Here is an 11,588-nt window from a genome sequence, read left to right as displayed (position 1 = left end):
CCTCGGACCCTCCAGCGGAGACAGGAGGCTGAACGGGCCCCTCGGACCCTCCAGCTGACGTGACGCGAAGCGGTGGCGTCGCCGCAGGGTGCCGGATAGGCACACCCGGGAGTCCAACAGCAGATGCAGGACAAACAGTTATGAAGGCCCCTGGCTGGACTAGGAGCTGAGGAGACACAGGCTGCTGAGGCACAAACCCAGAGAGAGAGAGAGCAGGTAAAAAACAGTCTATAGGGCTTAACGTCTTGACACAAGAAACCATGAAGTGGACAGTGGTAGAGACCACCAGTTCTGAGCCAGCAATCATTGGGTTCCCAAAGTCTGCATCAGTCCAAAGTGGCTCAGAGGTTACTGGCCCAGTCTCAGTAATCCTAGGAGAGGTCAACATAAGCTGGTTGGACTTAACCGATGGTAGTGTGCGGCTCAGAGGAGTTGGTTCAACCATACGTAAAACAAGAATTGCCACTCGATCCACAAAAACAAGGCTTAGATCATCAGGAGCTAACTCCTGGAAAAACAGTAAATACACAGGTGTAGACCTAACCAATGGCACCGTGGTAGCATGACTGTGGTGTGTTGGATGGATGTGTTTGTTGGAACCTGCGCCCGCAGTGATCTGTGGCTTCAGAGTGATGACTATATTGAGTGGAGAGACAGATACAGGTAAAACGGTACGTAAGCCATTAACTGAAGCAGGTGACACTTCAGGCTGAGAGTGAGTGGTTACACCATTGTTCAAGGCCAAAATCTTATCCAGTGATGAGTTCACAGAGACAGGAGAAAACGGTGTCACACTAACCCTGATCTCAGCCTCCATCTCCTGAGTGGAGGTAATGGTGCTGGAGCAAAACAGTTCAAAATCACCCTGTGTATGACCTTCAGGAAGACAGAATTTATATTGTGACATTACACAGTCCAGGTTACCATGATCAGCATTTATGTTTTCATCTTGACAGATTAGCGTGAGTTCATGATCGGCATTCACCGTTTTCAGTTCATTAAACACAAGAGTAGCAGGGAAAACAGGATCACTAGTCATGTTACACTTTGATTCCTGATTTGCCGACTCTGCAATATCCTTGCTTACTGTGGCTTCAGAGGGCCCCGGAGGTGAGAAAACACAGTTCTTGAGGTCAGGCTCAGAAACAGATAGCTCAGACTTGGATGGAACCTCAGACATGGTAAAAGACACAAAAGGAAACACCTTCACCTACTTCACTACTCACACTATTAACATGAGAATCAGTGGAAGTCTCTTTCAGTCTATGTGTAGATTTTGTGGTCCCTGCAGGATTGAGTGAAGAAGTCATGATCGACTGAGAAGGACTGTCTCTAGCCTGTGGCTTGGTGAATAGCTCATTGCTAGCCATATCACCGGCTAGGTCTGTAGTTACTTCACATGCCGTCCGCTCAGAGGAAACTTGGGGTGACAGAACAGTTTCACTCACCTCCGAGCGTCGGGCGATGCGGTGGCGACGCGAACGCCGTTTTCTCTTGGCCATGGGCCCCGTAGACGTGGGAGATGGAGGCTCCTGAGGCGTCGCAGCGGCTGAGGAGGCGGTAGTAAGCGGAGTGGCAGGCAGGAGTCCCAGGCAACTCCGGGGGCCCCCAAGGGCTAGCCGTGTCCCGCGGAAAACCTCATCGTAGGGGGGAGCGAGCCATGGCTCCTCTCGTAGCTCTTCCTCCAGTTGCGTGCATACGGCGCGCTGCCGCTCCTCGAGGTCGGAATCCGCGCCCCCCACAGCCACCTCGTGTTGCTCAGTGGAGGGCAGAACGGGCCGTGGCGGTGTGCGACAGCGGCGGGAACGCCGTTTCCTCTTAGAGGCGGCCGTGGGCTCAGCCTGGCCTTCCGTGGCGACCGGCTCCTCGCCCTCAGACCACATCTGTGCCAGGCAGGAAGCAGGAGACGAGTAGCCCGATCACGGCGGCGAGGGTGGGTGGTCGATCTGTGGTGGGACAGCCAGAGTCAGCCTGACTCTGTCTGAATGCACCAAAGTTGCTTTGACGATGGCTGCTGATTTCAACATTTTTCAGAGGCAAAGACTGTCAATTCGCTGCACACAGTGACAATATTTTTGGTCATGCCATAGTGTCCAATCATTGTTTTCCCTACTATGGCTATAGCCAAGTGCAAAATGACCAACTTTAGCCATCACCCAAAAAATAAAAATGAGTTGGAGTCTATTGCTAATTGTCCCAATACTACACCGTAACTATTCATATGCTGTAGCTAGCCAGTGCTAGCTAGCTTCTAGTGGTTACACCTGTTCAACTTTATAGTTTTTGAGGCATGGGAAAAGGTAGGTGTTGGAAAAGCTTTTTTTCCTCCTCATGTTATTAGGAAGTCTTGTCCGGAAAATAATAATCTTCCCAGCATAACAATTTGGAACAAAGCAACATACTAACGTTGACAGAGATAGTTGATAGAGTCACAGTTTCCTGTGTCACGTGAAGATATTTCTCTTCAAAGTTCAAGCTAATATTAGAACCCTTACTGTTTTTATGCCTCCATTGGCCTCCCATTGCCTGATTGTTTCACGCCATTGTATGCTGTTTTGTTGCTGTATTTTTTACAATCTGCGTGCAACTTGCTTTCAGTTTATTAACAGACTTTAGTTTACTCTATTCTTGACTCCAGTAGGACCACTTTAGACTTTAATATTTCTCCCATTGTTCCTTCTCTATTTTCTTGTGCTCCATCTTTTTGATTTTGCCATCCACACGTGGTCTTCTGCTTCTTGTCAATTCCACTATAACGTCTGGTTGGTTTCCAAGCAGCTGCTTGTCTGTCTGGCTTCCCACAGGACCTGTCATTCTCAACCACCTTCAGGAGTTGGGGACTTCTATTCCATATGCAGCACAAATGTTCCTATCTCCCAGCCAGCTGGTTATATATTAGAAAAAAACAAAAACCTTACATCCCCCTGGTAGGTGGTATGTGTGTGTTTCCCTTCAAGCTTGGAAGATCTACTAGAGGCCTGGTAGTTTTGGGCTTCTCCACAGTATCAGTGTGGTCCGTGTTCCTAAGAGACCTCTGAGCTTGTATGATGAGTCTGCTGAAGCTTTTCGGGGTTTAAGGGTTGCAGCGCCTATTAACACTGGGCCTGCTTTGGACTTGTGTGTCTGATAGCAGCTGGGCAGTGTAGTGGCAACATTACCATTTTTAGAACAGTTAGTTAGGGTTTGAATCCTCGCCAGTACATGTAGCCAGTAATGATTCCCAGTCCAAGAACTCCATGCTGCCCAAGCCAATATTAGAACATGAGTTGAAAATAAATAACTAAAACGGTTATTAAGCACACTTTCTGTAATAGTTATAACCTACCAAAAACATGATGAGCACCAATTACATCATTGCATAAGAAATGTGAAGTGTTGCTTTAAAACTTTTAGATTTTAAATAACACAAAGAAGTCAGTGGAATAACATGAAACAGGGTAACTTTAAAGTGTCTCTTGGTATGAATGTCCTTGAATGTCGTTGAATGTCTAGTCTGCGTTATAGTGGTCCATTCTTTTTGAGTATAACATTTAATAGTCTTGGAAGTTAAAACAGAGTTCCTTTATGTAGTCACAATCTTGAAGGACAATGGGGGTCAGGGTACTAAAGTATAATCCAGTTTGTCATTCAAAAACCTTAAACAATGGGATGTCTTTTGTCCCAGTACTAAAGTTGGGATAAGATTTATTCCTATCAGGAAAATGGTTCCTAGGGGAGAAATTCCACCACAGGTAGTGTCAGAAAGTGAAAACTGACGGTTACTTCAGTTGGCAATGATTCGGCCCTCAGTTGACCCCCTGCTGCATTCATGTGTTCAATGTCTTCTTAGCTGAGAATAAAATGAGTTAAATGTGATTGTTGTTTGGTTTTAAGTGGAACCCAGGAGGAGTAACAGTATGGTGATGGCAATAGAACGTAAGAGAAAATCTTGATGATTTTGATGTAAAAAAACAAAACAAAAAAACAACTTACTAACTATGTAAAGTGCCAAAGTTGCCTGTTTTAATGAAGTCGTACTGTAAGCACCAAAGGTTTTTCTTTTATCTAATTTATATTAGTTATCTTCTTTATCTGCATCTCTCAGCTTCTGTCTATATGTACCGCTGTTGTAAAACCTTTCTGAGCTCTTGTCCTCTCAAGTTTCTGTGAATTGACACAGTGCCTTTTCCCAGGAGATTCCACACCCACAGGCATATTGAATTGTGAATATGAAGCTTCAGGTAATTAATCAGTGTTATCATTTCCACCATCACAAAGGTCACATTTCAGGGTTTTTTGTTGTTGTTTTTGTGTTTTTAACTCTAAAAGTTGGATCATTTTGAAGTCTGGATCCAGAACCATGAATGTTTTCATTGTGAGAAATTAAATTATTTCATATTTACAAATATATACCAAATGTAATATAGAAAAAAACTCAGGGAAAATATCAATTCATGTGTCGAGGTCATTTTCAGCTTTTGCTGAAATATGTTATCTATAATTAATACACTTCGTAATTAATGTTAACGCTTTCATATTCAACCAAATCTGCTCAGCTTGTTTAAACTACAATCCTAAGGTCAGATTCAGGCTTTGCCATGTAAACACAAAAGATGCTTGAATGTGCTCCAGATTATAAAAGCATCTGAAAACTGAGGTAATGCATTTTCAAACATTGGCACTGAATTGATTTTAGAGTGAATAAGATCACAGTGTTGCTCATTTTTTCAGTACAATGTGGAAAATATTGTATTCAGGTACTACTCCTGCTGCAGGAGTCTAAACGTGCGTCATCATTCGTGCATGGATAAAACCAAGATGCTGCATTTTTTAGGTTAAGATGCTCAAAGGTCAGGGTTGGGATTAGGGTTTGGTTTGGTACTCTTATGGTTATAAAGCTAGAGTAAGTCTGAATGAAGGTAATGTCCTTCGATGTGTGTGTGTGTGTGTGTGTGTGTGTGTGTGTGTGTGTGTGTGTGTGTGTGTGTGAGTCAGAGAAAGAAAAGTTTAAACAGCCTATATTAATACTTTTTTTTAAAGTGAGGCCTGGATGTTGATCATTGTGAAAAAGAAGCGGCTCTGGGGAACAACTGCTTATTGTTTAAAGGGATTTCCATAATCTAAAGGATGATGATGATGTTGTGGATTAATCTGTGGGGGACTGCTCGAAGCAGCCATTGGAGGGAAAGCACTAAGCCATATTGATCTGGGACGATGAAGGTTACGGCCATCAATCAGGTGGCATGCTGTTCTCTGTTCCTGTGCCAGCAGGAGCATTTAACCAAACCTTGCCTCTACTTTGGCCACAACTCAAGAGTGTTTTCTTTGTACACACTCACTCTGCAGAGGTCTGGGATTACTCTCTGCCTCAGCGGACAGTGTTCATTTGAGCTGCGATTTATTACAGTGACTCTGTGGGTACTCCCAGCCCACAGAGGGGTTACTGTGGTAGGCGACAGATACGGTGCTCCATTCCTCTCCCCAGGTGCTCAGGCTTGTAGCTGGCCCATGGGAAAACTAAGCTGCTAACCCTCTGACTATTACAGGAAAGGACATGGTTCATTGAGTCCCAGAAGGGGAAGTCTTTTGGGACATTTTGAAGGCAACACCAGCTCTTCCTCACAGCCCCTGACCTTCTCCAGTTACAGCTGCTCACAAGTTTCAGTCATCGGATAAAACCTCAAACCATGTGGATCAAGGGAGCAGTCACAGTGCTGGTGCTTACACTGAAAGAAAAATGGACCAAGGGTCATTATAGTCCAGCCGACAGTTCCAATGCAGTTTTAATCAAACAGAATGGCTGTATTGAATCACTTGATAAGGCTGTGAGATTCCCAATCTATATGTAATCACTCACTGCTCTCTCAGGGTTTCTCCCTGACCTTTAAACAGTATGCCTGATAATGCTGGCAGGATTCTTACCCTCATACTCACTGGATTCAAGAGGAATTGTATTTTTCAACTCTTTGTCCTGATAAGCCTTCCCTCGGATCAATTACAGCTTTAGAGCCTCAAAATCAAAAGGTCAAATTTACCAGGACACCAATAATTATTATATGGCAACAAGTTTAAATAATTTTTTTAAGTTCTGGGAACTAATTAGATTTTACAGTGTAATAGACAGATGCGATGATACAGATTTTTGCAGCTGTGTTTAGTATAAAGAGTTGTTCTGGTGCTCAAACACACACATATTGTGAGACAAATCTATGTCATAGCAAATATACAAGCATGTAAATTTGTGTGATAAACTGAAACCATACAATTGCATTATTGTGTTCGTAATCATGGGCCATTGTTCCTTTTCTGTGATTTGAATGCATAGATTTGTATGTTAAACTGAAGCCATATGGCACTGCACTGATGGTTCTAATTACTATGTGGTGTGGATAGAACTCTGCTGCACATTTCACTTTGTAATACCGTTTCAAATTTACCATCAAGATTGTCACTTTATACTAGAAAATTGTACTTCAACTTTGGGTAAATTGTGTTTTATTGTAAATGGCTGAAAAAGAATGTGCATTTTTTATGTGTCCATTTTTGATGGCACTGTGTCTTATACAGTACAGTGGTCCCTCGTTTATTGTGGTAGTTACATCCTAAAAATAACCGCGAAGTAGCCAGCTTTATTTTTTTTTTGCAATGAGTATAGATGTTTTAAGGCTGTAAAAGGTGATGGTTAGCATCTTCTAGCATCTTTGGGTGCTAACGCAGCTGCCTTTGACGGTGCAAAACGTTTTGTCGACATTGTTGTGTTTGTTGGGGAGAAAACTTAGAAACATACAGTACAGCACTTCAGAGTCACGCTGCTAGGATCGAAGATTTATGTAAATGTGACACCAGCTGAACGCATTCTGTACTGGACAGGAGACACGGCATGAGATTGATTGACAATGGTATCCAGCCAATCAGGACGCAGAACACAATGCACTGTAAAAAAAAAAAAAAAACATGGAAAATTGCACAACTTTTGTTTTTAATCAGCAAGGCTGCGAAAGGTGAACCGTGTGGACCACTGTATAGCACTTTTCCAGTACTGAGTACTGAAAGTGCTTTATACAACATGCCTCACTCACTGATTCACTGTTATCTACAGCTAGGTGCTTTCTATCTAACATGCACACTCAGATGAAAGCATCAGAGAGCAACTTGAAGCTCATATCTCACCCAAGGATACCTCAGCATGGAGACTGGAGTAGCCAGCAATCAAGGCATCGACCTTCCAGTTAGTAGATGACGTGCTCTACCTCCTGAGCAACAGCTAGCCCCAGTATTCCATCATTTTTCATGTTTCTTCTCTAATATTCCATAATATACCTAAAATTCATAGTTCATGTGTTTGTAAACCTTTTCACAAGGAAACACCAAGTAAGCCAAAGTGCACCAGTATAAACCCACTGGGAACATGGTCTTTTTTGAGAAAGCACTCTGGTCCCAGTCATGAGAATCCTTCCTCCCTACTGTCACAAAGTCCTTTCATAAACAAGATTAACACATGGACAGACACCTTGGATTAAATCTCAGTGGTTATTTTAATATCCCGTTCTAAGTGAGACCAGATGGGAACCTAATATCCGAGGGTTCAGCCTCCCATTCTCCTTTTGAAGTACTGTAGGTGTTGAAGTAACCCTGCTCTGTTGCTCTGAAGTGCTCCGTTTTTATTTAGAGATATTGTGGGGTCTGATTTGTCAGGACTGTATTTGTTAGAAGGTTTTTAAATGTAATTCTGGATTTAGCGGGCCCCAATGAAAACAAGCTAATGTGGATAAAATCTAATTAAGAAGTGATGAATGAATAGACTGGCTTCAGCATCTCTCTGACATAACATATATTTTATTTTAGCATAACTGTGCAGATAAAGGAAGCCAGTCTTAGAAATGTGTTTAATGATAATGCCATGCTAATGTGGTATAAACTGGTACAAGTGGCCAGTCAGTCAAAGATGTTAAAGATGTGAAAAGCAGAGCACACTGCGCTACAACTCACCTTTTCAGAATTTGAACCTGAATTTCTTGTGGGGACAAATATGAAACACCTCTCCGTGTCCGTGATGCGGGGTGATTATCATGGAAGCATGAAGCGCAAACTGCTCCCTTGGAAAAGTCTTTCACCTGGCAGAGGATCCACCACAGTTATCCTCACACAGGTAGACAGCTCACCCTGTAATGTGTTTGTTAGGCCTTACACCACGGCTCATTACAGCTCACAATTTGTTGATTCGTTTGATCAGATTGTACCCAATGACTCAAACTGCATGCAAACAGAGGCAGCTGTAAGTGTGTGTGCATGTGCTTGTGTTAAAATGTGTGTTTCATGCCTTGTGCATTTCTAGAGGCAGATGGCTAAAGGGAGGTTGATGCAATGCTAGCTTCTGTAGCTGAACATTGGCATGAGCTTTGGGATCACTGGCAGGAGGTTTGCAGAGGTGTTTGGGGAGGTTGTGCCTGTTTGTTTGATTATTGAGTGACAGGGAACTCAGGAGAGACGCGCCTCACTAGTTCGACTGGCGCCTCAGGGCTTCAAGGTCGACAGGATTAGCATTTTAAAACCTCTGCTTCTCAGATTCGAGAGTGGGAGGTGGTGATGGAGTGGGGGAAACCTGTCTGATTCAAAAATTGGATCTACTGCCTACTTTCAGCTCCCCTCCATCTTTTTCTAAATGTGTGGTTTGAAACAGAGTGGAAGTTTACCTGTCTCATTACACCACATCACACAGTGGGAACAGAAAAGCTCCGACTGGCAGGAAGCAGTCCTACAATTACACTGTTTTCCACACACGTTACCAGATTCAAAGACATTTTTAGTCTGTGAGGAAAACAGAACAGAAATGAAACATTCATTTTATATTTCTGTTATGTACAAAACAGTTGTTGAGGCTCCTATTAAACATGGTCAAAGTCTTAAATAATGAGGCAATGCGTGAGCCAAAAGCTCAGACTGGCTGAAGTCCAACCCGTGTTGTTTTTAAAGCTGCTTGAAACAAGCAGCCAATAAGAAGAATATTGATTCATAGCAAGGAGCCCAAAGAAAAATCACAGAGATGCAAAAACACTTTGAACACAGCTGTACATTTCATGGTCGATAACGGGAACTCTGTAATTCCTAACAGTTATTTAAACACCTTGAAATCACCCTGTGATGTCTGAGTCATCATCACTGAACCCTCACTGAACCCTCACTGAACCATCATCATCAACCCTAAACCAAACTCTAAACCTGTTAGATATATCTAATTGATATATCTAACTTTTTTTCTTTGTTCTCTAACATCTTCCACCAAGGGAACCAAGAAAATAATTAATCTAATCGACACTTATCAAAATATTTGCCTCTCCAAAAGTATAGCGTTAGAGTAGGGGAAGTCAGTTAAGCAATCGCATCTTGATTGTTTGATTTTAAAATCGGGTCGTGTGCAGATGCAAAATCATAACTGTGTCATTATTCAAAAACTGTTAATTGTAGAGCATCAAACACCCAATACTGGAGCTACGTAAACAAATGTGTTTTTCCCTTCCTGATCTCCCAGTGTTTTGCATATTTGTCACACTTACATGTTTCAGATCATCAAACAAATTTTAATATTAGCTAAAGATAGCTGAAGTAAATAAAAGTTGAGTTTTTATTTGATTAACCTCCTAGGACCTGGCGTCCACATATGTGGACATCACATTTTGGGTTATTTAGACCAAAATACTCAATTTTGCTCTACAAGGGCCTGAATAATGTCCACTTACGAGGACATTATACTGCTACTGTTCTATCGAAATTTTAAATGAATATCTTCATATGTGGCTCTCATTTTTATTAGAAACAAAAATCAGGTAAAAAGAAATCTGGTAATTCTTTGTTTTTACAATCATTGGGCCCCAATCAGCCCAAATATCAAAGAGAAATCAAAAATGCATGCCGTGGGAGAGTTCAGGTCTTAGGAGGTTAAGGGTGAAATGTTATCCAAACCCACCTGGTGCTGAAATAAGTAATTGATTTTTTTCCCCCTTAATAATAATAAACACACCTCCTTGAGAAACTGCATTGTGTTACTTGTGTTGGCGATCGTGGCTCAAAGAGTTGGCAGTTTGTCTTGTAACCGGAAGGTTGCCGGTTCGCGTCTCGGTCGTTGTGTCCTTGGGCAAGACACTTCACCTACTGCCTACAGAGGGGCCGATGGTGCGATATGGCAGCCTCGCTTCTGTCAGTCTGCCCCAGGGCAGCTGTGACTACAACTGTAGCTGCCTCCACCAGTGTATGAATGTGAGAGTGAATGAATAGTGGAATTGTAAAGCGCTGTGAGAGTCTCAAAAAGCGCTATATAAATGCAATCCATTATTATTATTATCTTTCTCTAATAGTAATGTGTAATTGTGTGCTGCTGCCTAAGCTACAACCCTCAGTGATCCCCTGTGAGTCAGGACTATCGAGATGTATTTTGTCTAATCACAGCGTCTCTGTGGCTTTCAAACCCCAAAACACAAACAGAGTAACATAGTGTACGCTGTTATGTACCAGGAGGGTTGCCATGATTTATACATCAGGGAAACCAAACGACTAAAGGCTAAGCAAATGATAGATGGCCATTGATCAATTGTCATTGATCAGCGGTTGTCGAGTAGTGGTCATGGTCATTAATATGCAGATGGTCAGTTTGCATATTAATGATCAAGAAACTGCCCTCACAGTGCATTGTTAGCCAGTGGTGTTAGTTCCAGTCATTATACAAATGTACTGTTTAAAAGGCTGGACAAAGCTGCAGTCAGCTGAGACTCCTTGGAATTTCATCACCTGGATGATCAAGCATGCATCAAGTTTCACAAACAGACAAAAAAATGAGGAAATCAGAAAGAAGGCAAACACTTTTTATAAAGTGTTTGCCTTTAGAGGAGGAAACTGTGAGACACGGGGAAATGTATTTATTTCCTCCTTTCAGCTCTACCAGAGAGTAACACGTACACATAGAAAAGCACTAAGTTAAAGCTAAAGTTAACTCTGTGGACATAAAGCAGTGAGTAATTTAAGTTGACTTAATTAGTCAACATAAGTTATTATGAATCTCTTCCACACCGTCTTTGTCCTGTCTCTTCCACCTCACCCCAACCTTCTGCAGCAGATGGCCCCGCCCCTCCCTGATCCTGCTTCTGCTGGAGGTTATTTCCTGTTAAAGGAGTTTTTTCTTTCCCACGGTCACCAAGTGCTTGCTCACAGGGGATCATATGATGGCTGGGGTAACTGTTGTTGTGATTTGATGTTATATAAATAAAACTGAAGTGAACTGTATTGAAGTGGATGGCATGAAATTAACAAGTCATAATATTTGCTTGTTTTTTATGGTTTTCTTTGTGTCTGAAACCAGTGGACAGATATATTAACTAACTTCGCTTTAGGCTCGCCACAGCTCTATTTTAGCCCCTGCAGGTTGTCTGGTGTGTAACACACAGTCAAAAATCTATATCACAGTTTTGTGAACACTAAAACCACTTTTTCATCAACTCATAGAAAAAAATATTAACAGTGAAAAACTGTGTTTATTTTCTAGAATAGTTCCCTGACAAAACTACAGCATGTGATGACTTTTATTTATCACGTCTGTGACAATCACAAACAACTCTCAG

This window comes from Simochromis diagramma, unplaced genomic scaffold, assembly GCF_900408965.1.
Source record: "Simochromis diagramma unplaced genomic scaffold, fSimDia1.1 OVJJ01000321.1, whole genome shotgun sequence".
NCBI lineage: Eukaryota > Metazoa > Chordata > Actinopteri > Cichliformes > Cichlidae > Simochromis > Simochromis diagramma.
This window is presented reverse-complemented; position numbering follows the sequence as displayed.